General features: G+C 43.7%; 1 protein-coding gene across 6 annotated transcripts in view; it reads left to right on the top strand.

Annotated features, from left to right (window-relative positions):
• The first annotated feature begins 4,707 nt into the window (after positions 1-4,707).
• The window catches only part of HMGXB3 (HMG-box containing 3), a 60,604-nt gene continuing 51,577 nt past the window's right edge, over positions 4,708-13,734 (top strand). For 3 of the 6 annotated variants that reach the window (XM_088448498.1, XM_088448497.1, XM_088448496.1), the window contains exon 1: positions 4,708-4,803. The gene's annotated coding sequence lies outside the window, so the exon portion shown is untranslated. Of the gene's footprint in view, positions 4,804-6,474; positions 6,514-13,734 lie in introns of those variants that run through there. The other 3 variants (XM_088448492.1, XM_088448494.1, XM_088448495.1) reach the window with 2 other exon arrangements.

The following is a 13,734-nucleotide window of genomic DNA, read 5'->3' as shown; positions in this document are numbered from 1 at the left end:
TTCACGTGGGAACTGGCAGGAGCCAAAGCCAATCAGCGGCCGCACTACAGTTACCGGCCGCTGATTGGCTGGCGGCTCCTGACAGTTCTCACTGAACAGTCGGGAGCCGGTTAGTGGTGTATGTGGTCACATAAATACACCGCTAATGGTAAGTACATGGATCGGGTGGATCCCTCCTGGATTCTACGGAGACCAGCGCGAGGATGGAGGGGAGTATAGGAACTTTTTTGCAGGTCATTCCACATGGATTCCTACATGGGAACATCTGGCAGCAGGTAAGTATGTGTGAGTGGATAGGTGTGTATTAAACTTTTACTGTACATGGTGTGTGTACTGTCTTTATTTAACTATTTATTTTACAGTGGAGGTACGGGTGCCGGCCGCCTGCTGGCACTTGTAGTTCCACAAGTGCCAAAGGGCAGGCATGTTGGCACCTGTAGTTCCACTGTAAAATACAACAGTTTACTTTGATTTTCCACTTTATTACCCCCGTTTCCACAGCCCGGGGGTGCGGGGAAGAACCCCTGGCTTTAGACCAAGCCTGCGGTTTCAGGAGAGTGGGACCACTTTATTGGGGGGTCCCCACCTCCCCTGAGATCCCCGGCTTGGCCTGACCAGCTTAGGGTGAAAATGCTTTGGCCCTGTAGACCCGGTAATAGGGTCTCCTGGCTGTGGAATTACACCCCGGTCGTTTGGGTCCAGTGCTGATTTTAAATATAGGGGTGCCCCTACGAAAAATGTTCCACCCTATATTTAAAACCAGGACTGGCCCTGCAGCCTGGTGCTGGTTCCTAAATTACGGTGGAACCCTACTCGTTTTGTTCCCCAGAATTTAGAAACCAGGGCTGGCTGACAAGTCTGGGGCTGGTTATGCTTTTGGGGGGGACCCCACGTAAATTTTATAATTAAATTTTAACCCGTTTTTTACAGGTACAACACTCAAGCAGCCTTCACATATCTCACTGATATGTTCAGGCTGCTTGCTCGGGTGAGTTTGGTAGAGAGAAAACACTGCAATCTCGGGTGAGTAATCTCATCTAAACTCGTAACTAGGGGAAGAAATCTCGACCTACTTCACCATCGGAAAGCTCACTTTCAGCTAAACTCAATTCTTAGTAAATTTGCGAGTTGAAAAACAGAGTATTTAAAAAAAACAAAACTTGACCAAACTCGATGCTTAGTAAATTTACCCCCTCGACTTTGAAAACTATTATAGGTGATTTATGAAGAAAATTGTTCGGTCAATCACTGAATTAACTTGCAAGCAAGTTTTATTTGTTTGGTCTGAAGCTTTTCAACCCTTGAAAAAGCTTTTCAGTCTGCCACCTCGAAAGAGCTATTACATTAATTACCATCTTTACTGGTCACAAACATTTGGAATACTTTAAGGAGCCTATGTATCAAAGCTTGATAAGAGATAAGATTGTGAGAGAAAAATGATTAACCAATCAGTTCCTATATGTCATTTTCAAGCACAGCCTATAAATGTAAGTTAAAAGCTGATTGGTTGGTGATTTATATCTCCAAATTTTCTCTCTCATCAAGCTTTGATACATAGGCCCCTAAGTCAGCCAAACTTCTCAATACTTGACAGGCCCACTGGTCCCTAATCTTCTCTCAATTCAATTACATTGTAATTCCAAGAGCAATCTTTTAGAAATCTCCCCGTGATGCCACCTTACTAGTTGCTGTCTGCTGCCCAGATGGTCAAATCTTTGCCTGCTGCCCTGAGAATTCAGTGGTCCAGTTGCTGCCTCCTGCCCAGAGGGTACAGTTGTTGTAACCTAACTATAGAGTCCAGTCCTTGTCTCTTGCCCTGAGGTCCAATCACTGCCTCCTGCATATGGGTCCAGTCACTTCGTCTGGTCCTGAGGGTCTAGTTATTGACTTACCCGAGGTTACAGAGATGACTGCCCTGTGTGCTAAAAAGGCAAACCCTCTGGTGTCAGCTCCTCTTTCCCTTTTTAGTTTGGGATGTAGTCATAATGTTGACATTTAAAATGTCCGCATTCAAAATTCAATATGAACTAAAGCCTTGTATTGTATCAGTCTGCTAATATGTCTAATTTAGTGACAATTTAATTCCGTTCTAACTTAACACCTGATAACACTTGTACCACTGTATACTGTACATCAGAATAGGTATCATTATAGAAGGTGCTCTCTGCCCCCCTTAGGCAGCTACACACTGTATAGTGCTTAGATGATATGCCCATCACATATGTATCAATGAAACACTGTAATATTACATTTGACAAAATATCACTGTGCAAATTTATAGCTCAGACAAACCACATCCACAGAGCTTTTCAAACAGAACAATTGTGTATAAACATAAGTACTAGTGTATGCGATGTACTGTATGCGTGGTGTAAACCAGGCACGTTACAAGTGCACGCCTTGCATGTACACACAATTACGGTTTTTGTTTTTTAGATAACACATTGGGGCCTGATTCTCATTCAGATGCAAATCTAAATGCGAACAGATCAAACGGATATGAGTATCCAAGATAAGGACAGACTGAGCCGTCCGTTTCTAGGTGACCACTGCGCAGTTACCGTGTGGATGCACGGAACAGACCTGATAATGTGGGAGTGTAGGGTGACTTCTGTGCTCGTTCGGAACATGCAGCTGCAGATGGGTCACCTGGTTCTGTAAGTCCCGATATTAATGGTGACGGCTGTGGACAGAAAATCAGTGGGCAGAAAATGGGCATAGATGGACGGATGCTTCCATTAGCATAATGTAACAAACAAGCTGCCGCGACTAAACAGAAAAGTCACTGCACATGTGCACATCTCAGAATAAGCACTTGCATGCCTTAGATTTGGGTTGCAATTGCAGGCAACACTGTATCATCCCAATGTTTTTTTTTTTATGAGTGTGTGTATGCATGTATATATATATATATATATATATATATATATATATGTCCGCCCCGGCACTCCAGCATCCAGACTGTAGTATCCTGCTCCAGTGCCCTCCTAGAGGGTATGCACCCCCAAACACAGCAAACAATGGAAGAGGCGGCACTCAGAGACTTGATACCAGTTAACCCTGCACCAGGGTGTGTATTAGCAGTCTACGTTTCGGGGATCGTATCCCCTTACTCAGGACAACAACTTGTTGTCCTGAGGAAGGGGATATGATCCCTGAAACGTAGACTGCTAATAAACGGTATGCAGTCGGGATGCAGACGGTCTAAATGCCGACCATCGGCATCCCGACTGTCTATTCCCGGCAAGAGTTTAACGACAGGCGACGCCTGGCATACCGATCAAATGTAAGCCGGTCGCCAGGAGTGGACAGCCTCGCGGGGGACACTTAGGGTTAGGCACCCCCCAGGAGGGTTAGGCTAGGGGAGGAGGGGGGTTAGGCACCCCCTCGGGAGTCTTAGGTTTAGGCTGCGGGGTAAGGGTTAGGCACCCCTAGGGGAGGTGGGGGTTAAGTTAGTGAATAGTGAAAATACTCACCTGTCGGGATCTTCACTGATGGTCTTCCAGCATGGGGATTCGAACCACCGGACGTGCGTCCAGCGGTATTTCATACCAATCCCTGCTAAACACCCTGGTGTGTAGGGTTTACTGGTTTTCATGTCTCTGAGTGCCGCCTCTTCCATTGTTTGCTATATATATATATATATATATATATATCTATAGATATATATAGCTAAACATCCAAATAAACAGTGGCACTCGGAGACTTGCGTAAAAAAATAAGCAAAGTGTAATTGAACTGACACCAATGTTTCGGGACCAAACGTGTCCCTTTGTCAAGGCATATAACAATATATCTATATATATATCTAGATATATATATAAAGAAAATGGGGTAGATGTATGAATCCCAGAAGCGGTATACGCGCAGGTTATGTGCGCTGATACCGCTTCTCCCCGATGTATGATCGGGGGTCTGGGCGGTAAATGACAGGGGCGCTATGCGCCCGTCATTATCGGCGCTGCTATCTACAAGATAGCCTGAGCCATGTACGAACGGTCAGATCGCCTAACCGTTCGGCCCGCTGTAGCTGTCGTTATTGACAGCTACAGCCTGGTGCTGCTCTATCTCCACAGCAGGTCGGCTGCCGGCTCCACGCGGGGATCTCGCGATACTTGCGAGATCCCGCGCATGCTCGGTGGAGCTGGCTGGGACAGACACAGAGCATCAGCACTAGGCTGATGCGCTGTGGTCTCTAGCGGGTAGTGCCAGAGGGGGGAGTTAACGCTCCCCCTCTCCGGCCGATGAGATGTTCTTACATCTCATTGGTAGTGCTTCCTGCTTCGCCTTGGTAAAGAGGCGAAGCGTTATAGCGGCACGGTAAGTGCCACTATCATACATCTACCCCAATGCCTGCTATTGCCTAGTCTTGTTTTATCGCTGCTTCCTTCCCAATTGTAAAGCGCAAAGGAATATGCTACTGCTATATGTAATTGTTAATAAATTAAATTAAGCACTGGGCATGCTGCCAGCATGATAAGAATCGGAATATACAGGATAATAAAGGTGAATAAATGAATGGCCTCCTGAACTTTTCAATATATGGCATTTTTTTAGATCTAGTACTGTACTCTACTCTCTGACATTACAACACGATCAATGATGATCATAATGATGACTTTAATCCGTCTCGCCATCCTCTACCTCAGGACACACGTGGCTAAAACCCTGTCGCTGATTGGCGTCCAGGCTTTCATTCCCCGCTCCCATTGGTCGCTCCGCCCCAGTGACAGAGCCGCCATCTTGGAGAGGGCATGGAGGAGCGGTGGAGTCTGTAACGTCGGCGCTTTCCCTAGCAGGCCGGTAAGTCACTGCCGACGCGTGACCAGGGCTCGGCGGGGCCCCCGGGACGTGTAGGGCGTTCTCACGGCGCATATAACGAGCTTATGAGGACTATAAGAAGTGAAGTCCGGTAGGGAGTTAATAAGGCGGACGCTCATTGGACGTTGGGGAGTGCCCAAATCAGTATGGAGAGCCATGAATAGGCGGAGGGGGAGGGGGCTGGAATCAGCCAGGGGGAGAAGGGACTAGAGCACATCACATGCACAGCAGAGCATGCATGTAGCATTTTATACCAGTACATTGTTCCTATGCATCTACAGCTGAGATCCAGGGGAGGGGGAGGTAATAGAGAAGTGGGCAGGGAACACAGTCCATCACCACTTCACAGATCATAGGAGAGATAAGCAAATAGCAGCCATGCCCAGCAGTCTGAACACACAAATGATCTCTGTTCATATATTATATGGATACACATTGCTTTGATTTCTTTTGTATCACACTAACATATGAGTTGTTTTTTTTGCTAACTTAATTGTATGTGGCTGTGTGATATATACATGTGTGTGTGTGTATGTGTGATATATAAGTGTGTGTGTGTGTGATATATATATATGTGTGTGTGTAAGTCTGTTTTTCATTACCATGGTCACTTTATAAATATTTTGTGTTTTCCTCATTAAAAGTCACATTTTTTTTTAGTATTTCTTTACTCAGGTCTTATAAGTTCCCAGTATTGTCAGTTCTTGGTTGGAAAGTGAGCAGTCAGTGCAATTATTAAAATAAAAAAAGACGACTGGAGCACTGTAGACTAAAATGTACCTCACTGTGATAATGGTTTAATGACCAGCAAAATAAATCTTCAAATAAATAACACATTAAAACATTTATTGTGTATCAAAGATCTAAATACTATAGGTAGCAACTTCAAAGTGGACTCTATAGACCACTTGCACCAAATCAATAGTATAGGACAGAGGTTCCCAAACTTGGACCTCAAGGCACCTAGGTTTTAATTAGTACCTCAGTCAATTTGATTTAACCATCTGTGCTCAACCATGGATAGCTCTAAAACCTGTTGGAATGCCTTGAGGACTGCCTTTGGGAACCTCTGGTATAGGGGACAGATGACTAAAGCTGCATACACACACAACGATTTTGTTAGCAACGATTTTATGAACGATTTTCTGTCAGATTATCTGTCAGATTTTTTAAAAGTGTAATGAACGATTTTTTTGAACTACAAACGCTTTTGCATATTCCCTTAATGAAAATCGTTGCGTTGACAAGTCTGACTGAACTACAAACGTGAACGCGCATGAACGATAATCGTTCGTTTGACTCAGAAAGTGAATGATATTTTTAAACGATAATCGTTCAAAAAATCGTTGTGTCTGTATGCAGCTTAAGTAATTGCTCAAAGTAGTCTTTCCATATTGATATCAGTGTCCCGAAGCTGGAAACGTTCCAAACAACTAACAGTTATATATAACTAAAGGCAGACTCTGCAATCCTTAATTGGAAAGCATCCACCAGATGGTATAGGTCAGAGGTTCCCAATTGCGGTCCTCAAGGCTCCCCAACAGTTCAGGTTTTAGAGATATCCATGCTTAAACACAGGTGGTTAAATCAAACTGACTGAGGTACTAATTAAGTCACCTGTGGTCAAACATGGATATCCTTAAAACCTGGACTGTTGGAGTGCCTTGAGGACTGCGTTTGGGAACCTCTGGTGTAGGTATAATCCAGACAAAAAGAAGAGAGCATTTATTATAAGTACCAAATTGAAGAATTTCCTTCCTCTGCAGATGAGGAAGATACTGTGCAATGGGCAGATGCAGAATTGAATATATGCCTGTATGTGTAGTGTATCTTGCATGAATTGGCATTAAGCGTATGCAAATGTGACTATGCAGAGTCCTACACAGTTTGACAGCATCAAACATTACTACCTAAGTGGTGAGACTTTGTGCGAAGGGGTGTTCTCTTGTAGGCAAAGTTCAGGGAGGGTGCGTCCAGGCTACTGCACGCCATGCAGAACAGCACGTAATCAAAAATATAATTGTTAGCAGGTATATTATCTGCGTCGAGAATAGAGTAGATGCAAGTACACAGTAATGATGATGTATTGTAGTAAAACAAGCACAAAGGCTACTCACGTGGAAACCGCCTCCTGTCTTTTGTGTAATGCACGTCTGATTTACTTCTAGCTATATTTGACTTTATAACTATATATGTGACTCATATAGGTGTGTAAATAGTTTCTAAGGGGTATATTTACTAAAGTGAGTTTTTAGAAGTGAAGATGTTGCCTATAGCAACCAATCAGATTCTAGCTATTATCATCTAGAAGGTTCTAGTTAAATGTTAGGAGAATCTGATTGGTTGCTATGGGCAACATCTCCATTTCTATGCTTTGCAGATTTATAAAAAAAAAAAAATATTGTAAAGCTATTCAAAGACATAATACACAAGTGATTCTAATTCTAATACAAATGAGAATGATGGGAAAATAAAAAAGTACCGGCCATACAGGTACTCAGAGCTGGCAGATGAACACAGGAGAGCCCATGCAGACCGACAGCCTTCTCCAGAACCAAAATAGGAAACCGGTTCGGTTGCGATAAATGGTGAGGGAACATCATGGTTGTCAGTAGGTGACTGGTTGATTTTTCATGTCTCTGTTACATCTCTGATGTTTGAAGATCGGCGCATGCGCAGGATGTGTACTGCAGATGTGTCGGTCTTCTACAGCGAGATCTCTCAGTTCCCCAAATCCACAGCCTAATTAAAAGGCTGAAGTCATTTGGGGACGGGAAGTAGGAGGAACCGTCTGCGTTACTGGAAACGGGGGAGTGTCACTCACGTTATCTAGTAGGACCAGGGTCTTCTGAGTAGTTCCATTGAACATTCTGAGTAAGTTTACTGAGATGGGCGATCACTACAGCCAGCGTGACCGATGGTCGCGATGGTGATCCGATGCTGTGTCTTTGGAGCATATTTTTCCTACAGACGCCTATCATATGTTGGCATCACTACTGCGCCCAGGAGCAACTCCTCTATATAAGTAACATTGAGGTTCTGATGTCATCACTTTAGTGTTCACTAGGACAGCTTGTGAATTAGAATTTTGTGACCCTTTATGAAACCAGTAAACTAAAAAAGACTCAGCGCCTGTCCCACACACTGGGGTTTATTTACTAAAGTAAAAGTTTTTAAAGGTGGAGATGTAACCAATCAGATTCTACTTAACATTTAACTAGCACCTTCACCTAGCTAGAATCTGATTGGTTGTTTTGGGCAACATCTCCATTTTTTTTTTTTTTTAAAGTCTCACTTTAGTAAATTTACCCCACAGAGTCAATAATCTGTGCCAATTTCTAAGCGCACCTGCAGCAGATTGTTAGAGGAACTATCAACCTCTTGAATATTAAAGCTAAAATATAAAAAGATGCGCTGATGTTTTAGAAATGACACTAATATTTGAAAATAAAATTTCTTATTAAAACATACACATGTAATAGAAATCGTCAAAACAACATATACCTTACTTGCTTTAGATATTCATGTCTAGCAATCAGAGTATTATTGTAACAAAGAATCAGATTACAGCATTTATTGAATAAATTCAGCAAATAAAAACACAATTGTAATAAACATGTATCTTTTTCCTGTATCTGGTGATTTTTAGTCCGATAAAATCAACCATCTAAAACAGGGCTCGACAAATCCCGGGGGAAACATCGATCTTGGCTACCAGATTTTGCTGCCTGACTACTAGATTTTGCAGTGAGGGAGGAAGCAGATCCTCATTAGCTCCGGCGGAGATTCGTGCCTATAGTATTGCAGTGTTCATATCATGCACAGGAGTGCATGTGCTGAGTGTCGCCTGTGGTGACTGCTGTTCCTCTGTCCGTCCTGGCCTGTGCTGACTCCTCTCCATCCTGGCCTGCTCTGATCCCTGCTGTCTGTCCCAGTCTACCCTGATCCTCCTGTACGTCCCGGCTGTCTACTGTCTCCTATCTCTGGCTGAATAGAGCTCTCCGGTAGTAGGGTCTATGCGTGGCCAGGGATTGGGTAGTGGCTTCAGAGGGATAGTGGTGTGACCACGAGGGGAGGGGGTTTTGTTGTACTTTCTGGCACCATTATTTTATGTGAAATGTGGTCCGTTATTGGTGGGGGGTGGAGCAGGGGAGCTGTGCAGAGCAGTGAGGGGGCCTCCATTTTACTGTATCCATTCATCTGTGACCATTTTGTGGACTAGTATAGTGTGTATAATAGTTGCATAACACACAAAGCTGTGCTCCTCAGTCACTCCTGTAATTTTTTGGGGGGAACGGTGGTCTGGCTCCTACACTTTCATCCTGGCTCCTAGATTTTAGAAAAATTTGTCAAGCCCTGATCTAAAACACATAAAGGTGCTTCTTGTGCAAAATATAAAAAGTGTTTTTTAATCAGAGTCCTGCACCTTCACAGCTTTCACAGCCGGTAGTGAAGAGCTGAATAATTGTGTTGCTGCAGCAATCATCGACCATGAATTACAGCAGATGTGTAACATTTACCACTCTCAACTGTAAAAAATAATAATATATATTTATAGCCCCGAGTGACAGGCCGTAACTAGGGTAGTGCGGCCTGTGCCATGGCACAGGGCACCGCAGGACAGGGGGGCGCTGTTCAGGTCTCTCAATTTTCTGTTTATTATCATTCTCACTTGTAGCTTTCTCTTCTTTTATCCCCAGCATCTCCTGGCCTCCCCTTTCTTTTTCTTGGCCCTTTCCCATGAGGCCATGGCCCTCTTTCAGCTGCATTTCTTCTTATGTCCCTATTTGAAAAATAGGTAAGGAGGGACGCCAATGTTCTTTCTAGCACAGGGAACCAAAAAGTCTAGTTACAGCTCTGGGCCGAGTGTGTATGTTGAGCGTACATTGCACTACAGTTACCCTAATGACAGGTACTCCTTGGAGATCTCTATTAGGGTTATATCCAAATAAAAATTTCTGGCTATTGTAGCTTTTTAAAGCCTCCAATACCCAACTCAGTGGGGGAGACAAAGTGGCCGGCACCGGGATCCACCTCTGGCTGCCGCCTCTTTTGAACCCTGTGTTCTCTCTCCAACCATGCACTGGATAATACCAAGAGACCAACTTGCTGATGTGTGCCGGCAGCAGTAGCTGGAGTAAGCAGGTGGAGTGAGCACTGTAGGATAAATATGCTTTCTTAGTTCTAATGTCCGAGGTCCTGGTTGCACATAGATATTGTGGATAAAGGGGCTGATTCAGCATTGCCGAGCGCAGATATATGATTATTGGAAGCGAGTGTGCAGAATGGGTACTGCGTAATCGCATGCAGCCCTTTCAATGACCCTGCCTGATTGACCAGGCAGAGGCATTTAGGGGGCAGTGTGGGGGCGGGGCCGGCTGGCTTTCCTGGCCAGGAACTACGTCAATTGACTCAGTTTTCTGGACTATCAAGCCGTCAGCCTGAGTAAGCTTACTCAGCTGGCTGGCGGCCTGGCGCCATCCAGCACTGCAACCATTGACCACTCTGTCCAATGCTAAATCACCCCTAGAGTCCAACTTAATAGCATATAAGTGGAGAACAGCAACGCCTTTCAGCAGTGGCGTCACAAGTGGGTTTGCGGGCCGCACCCGGGTGTCACCCGCCAAGGGGTGACACCAAAGTGCAGACACCCCCTCAGTATCAGGAGCCAGGTGCTGCACTGTATACTCTGCTCCTGACAACTGTGAGGGAGCCGGCTGACACTGCACACAGGGCAGTCCGCACCACCGGCACCCCCCCTGCCCCCCAGTAATAACGGAACCATAAGGGGTTCGATCGCGAGGCCACGCCCCTGTCCGTGAGGCCACGTCCCCTTTCTGGCTGACACCGTGGGGAGTGACTCCACTACTGTGGCCTTTATCAAGCTGGTTATGGATATGCTTAAGGTGCAGGATTCTGATTAAAAACATTTTTTATTTTTTGCGCAAGAGATACCTTTATGTGTTAAAAACTAGGTACACACTAGACGACTTGCAAACGATGCAATATCGTCAACGATTTCCCTTGAACTCCTGGACAAGCAATCTAGCACTAGATCTAGTTAACGATCTAGTGCATACACACTGTGCAATCTAACAAGCAACAAAACTATATATCTTACATTGTTTGGTGGTTACATCGTTAACTATATAATGTAACTATATCGCCTGGTCATTCAGTAAAGCATGCACAATGCACAATCTGAGAGAAATCATTAACGAGATTGACAGATCTTCTGCATGTAGAGATCTGAAGATTCGACGAACGACACCGCGGGAGCGCGCATAGTTCGTTTTGAATGATTTGTTACGCTCAGAAGCTTCGGAATTGGCCAAATCGTTCAAAATGTCGTCTAGTTTGTAGGGGCCTTTAGACTGGTGATTTTATTGGACTAAAAATCATCAGATATAGGAAAAAAATACAAGTTTATTACAATTATGTTTTTATTTGCTGAATTTTTGTATTCTTAAGTGCTGTAATCTGATTCTTTGTAACAATAATACTCTGATTGCTAGACATGAATATCTAAAGCAAGTAAGGTATATGTTGTTTTGATGATTGCTATCATGTGTATATGGCTATATGTTTTAATAAATGTTAAATTTTATTTTCTTAGTGTCATTTCTATCACATCAACGCAGCTTTTTATATTTTACTCTTCTAAAGCCTTGTGTTTTCATTTTGTAATATATCATCTTAGTGTCTTCTAATATCCATATATTTTACAATAGGGAATGCATTATGACATATACAGTTAGTGGACACTTTATTAGGTCTCTCAATTACCTGTTCATAAATGTGGCAGCAACTTAATGCAAAAAAACATGCATCCATTGGACAAGAAGTTTAGTTATTGTCCAGACCTAGCAACAGAATGGGGAATAAATGTGATAGTTGATCATGGAATAATTAGTATCAGATGGGGTGGTTTGAGTATCTCAGAAACAAATGATATCCTGTGATTTTTACATGCGTCAGTCTCTAGAGTTTACAGAGAACTTGCTCAAAACAAAAAATATTTCCCGCTAAGAACAGGAAACCGGAGCACAAACTGGCACGTACTTGCCCAAACTGGTCTGTTGAAGATTGTAAAATCTTTGGTCTGATGGATCTCAATTTCTGCTGCATCGTGCTGATGATGTGTAGGATTACAATTCGATATAAAATTAATCCATGGATCCATCCTGCATTGTGTCACTAGTTCAGGCGGATTGGATAAACAATCCCAGCGGTCAGAATCTCGACAGTGTAATCCCGATGGTGGAAATCCCAATGCATATTCTAACCCTTCCCCTAGCCCACCCTTACCGCAGGCTAACCCTAATTGTCGCCTCCAGCAGCCTAACCCTCCCCCTAGTGCCTAACCCAGCCCTAATACTCACCGTCAGGATTCTAGAGCTGGGATTCTGACTGCTGTCGAGATTGCAGTGGCGGAATAGTGTCTGCCGACATTGTCTGTGCCGGGATAGTGACTACATCCCGTTCAGGCTGGTAGTGTAATGTAAAGGTGTGGGGAATGTTTTCTTGGTACACATTAGACCTGTTAATACCAGTTGAACATTTTTTTAAATGCCACAGCCTACTAGAGTATTGTTGCTGACCATGAGCTTCCCTTTAAATTTACAGCCTACCCATCTTATAATAGCTGCTTCCAGCAGGATAACCCGCCACGGCACAAAGAACAAGTCATATGAAATGGGTTCCACAAATGTGACAATGAGTTAAGAGTAACCTCCACAGTCAACAGATCTCAATTCAGTAGAACATCTTTGGATGTGGTGCAGTTGACAAATTTGCAGCAACTGTGTGATGCTCTCATAGGTGTACTCTAATGTAAGCCTTTCACATCTTATACTTGTGAGGAAAGAGATCTCACTACAACAGCAGCTTGCCCAGAACACAGAATGTACTAACATCAATAACCCAATTTCTAGGCTGTCTCCCGATGATTCATTTCCTTTATAATCGAAAATGGTCAATGTGCCAAGAGAGATAAGGTGGCAGATACAGAATTTGCAGCCAGGAATCGGTGAAGCTTCTTGGAACAATGCAAGAAATGTGGGTTTTTAATCCGTTACTTTTTGAAATTATCTTGGTCTCTGTTGGAATAATTTCTTTGAGTGCTTTTACCAGGGATGTTCCGAATATCAATCAGTATATATATACAGAGAAACTTGTGCCTCAACTCAGTAGTGCTGCAACAAATCCGCTAAGGTGGCCACACACCGCAGAAAAGTTACAAAAATATACAGTACTTACGGTAGTGCGCACCCTCCAGGATATGGTGATCTTCAGAGTATCGATCTATTATGTGTAGTTTAAATATCGGCGGTCTTTCTGGATTCCTCCACCTTCATCAAGGGATTTATCTTCTGATAATCAATCCTTATTTTCCTCCATATGGGTATAAAGTAATGAAAGATATAAAATATCTCATATAGTGAAATATTGTTTATTGAAAAATTAACACACAAAAATCTACCACCAAAAATAATATAGAAGTTCAAGCAGCGTGCCAGATTGAGTGGGGTGTAGATCTAAAAACACCCAAATGCACATAAGAGTAGATTATCCAGCTACTTCCCGGGATAGGTGTTGGGTTACTCCTACATGTAGACAAATGATATCCCTCACAGCCTCAGCCTGGATCACCACCTCCTTCTATCTACCAACGCGTTTCGGCACTCAAGCCTTTGTCAAGGTGTGTGTTACTGGTGGCTTGCCCTCCTTAATATACCCCTCCATCTCTCCTCATTGGTCCAAGTTTATTACCGGCGTGCGTTCCACCTCGTAGAACGCATGCTACTTTTGGTTTTGGCTTCCCGATAACGCCGGACTACTGCCTGGTCTCAGTCATAGCGCGTCACCCTCGGAAACGCCTAGTTTCAGTCAGAGCGTGTGTGTTCCACCTTA

The sequence above is a fragment of the Taudactylus pleione genome, unplaced genomic scaffold, assembly GCF_031769625.1.
Source record: "Taudactylus pleione unplaced genomic scaffold, aTauple2 ptg000456l, whole genome shotgun sequence".
Taxonomy (NCBI): Eukaryota; Metazoa; Chordata; class Amphibia; order Anura; family Myobatrachidae; genus Taudactylus; species Taudactylus pleione.
This window is presented reverse-complemented; position numbering and strand designations above follow the sequence as displayed.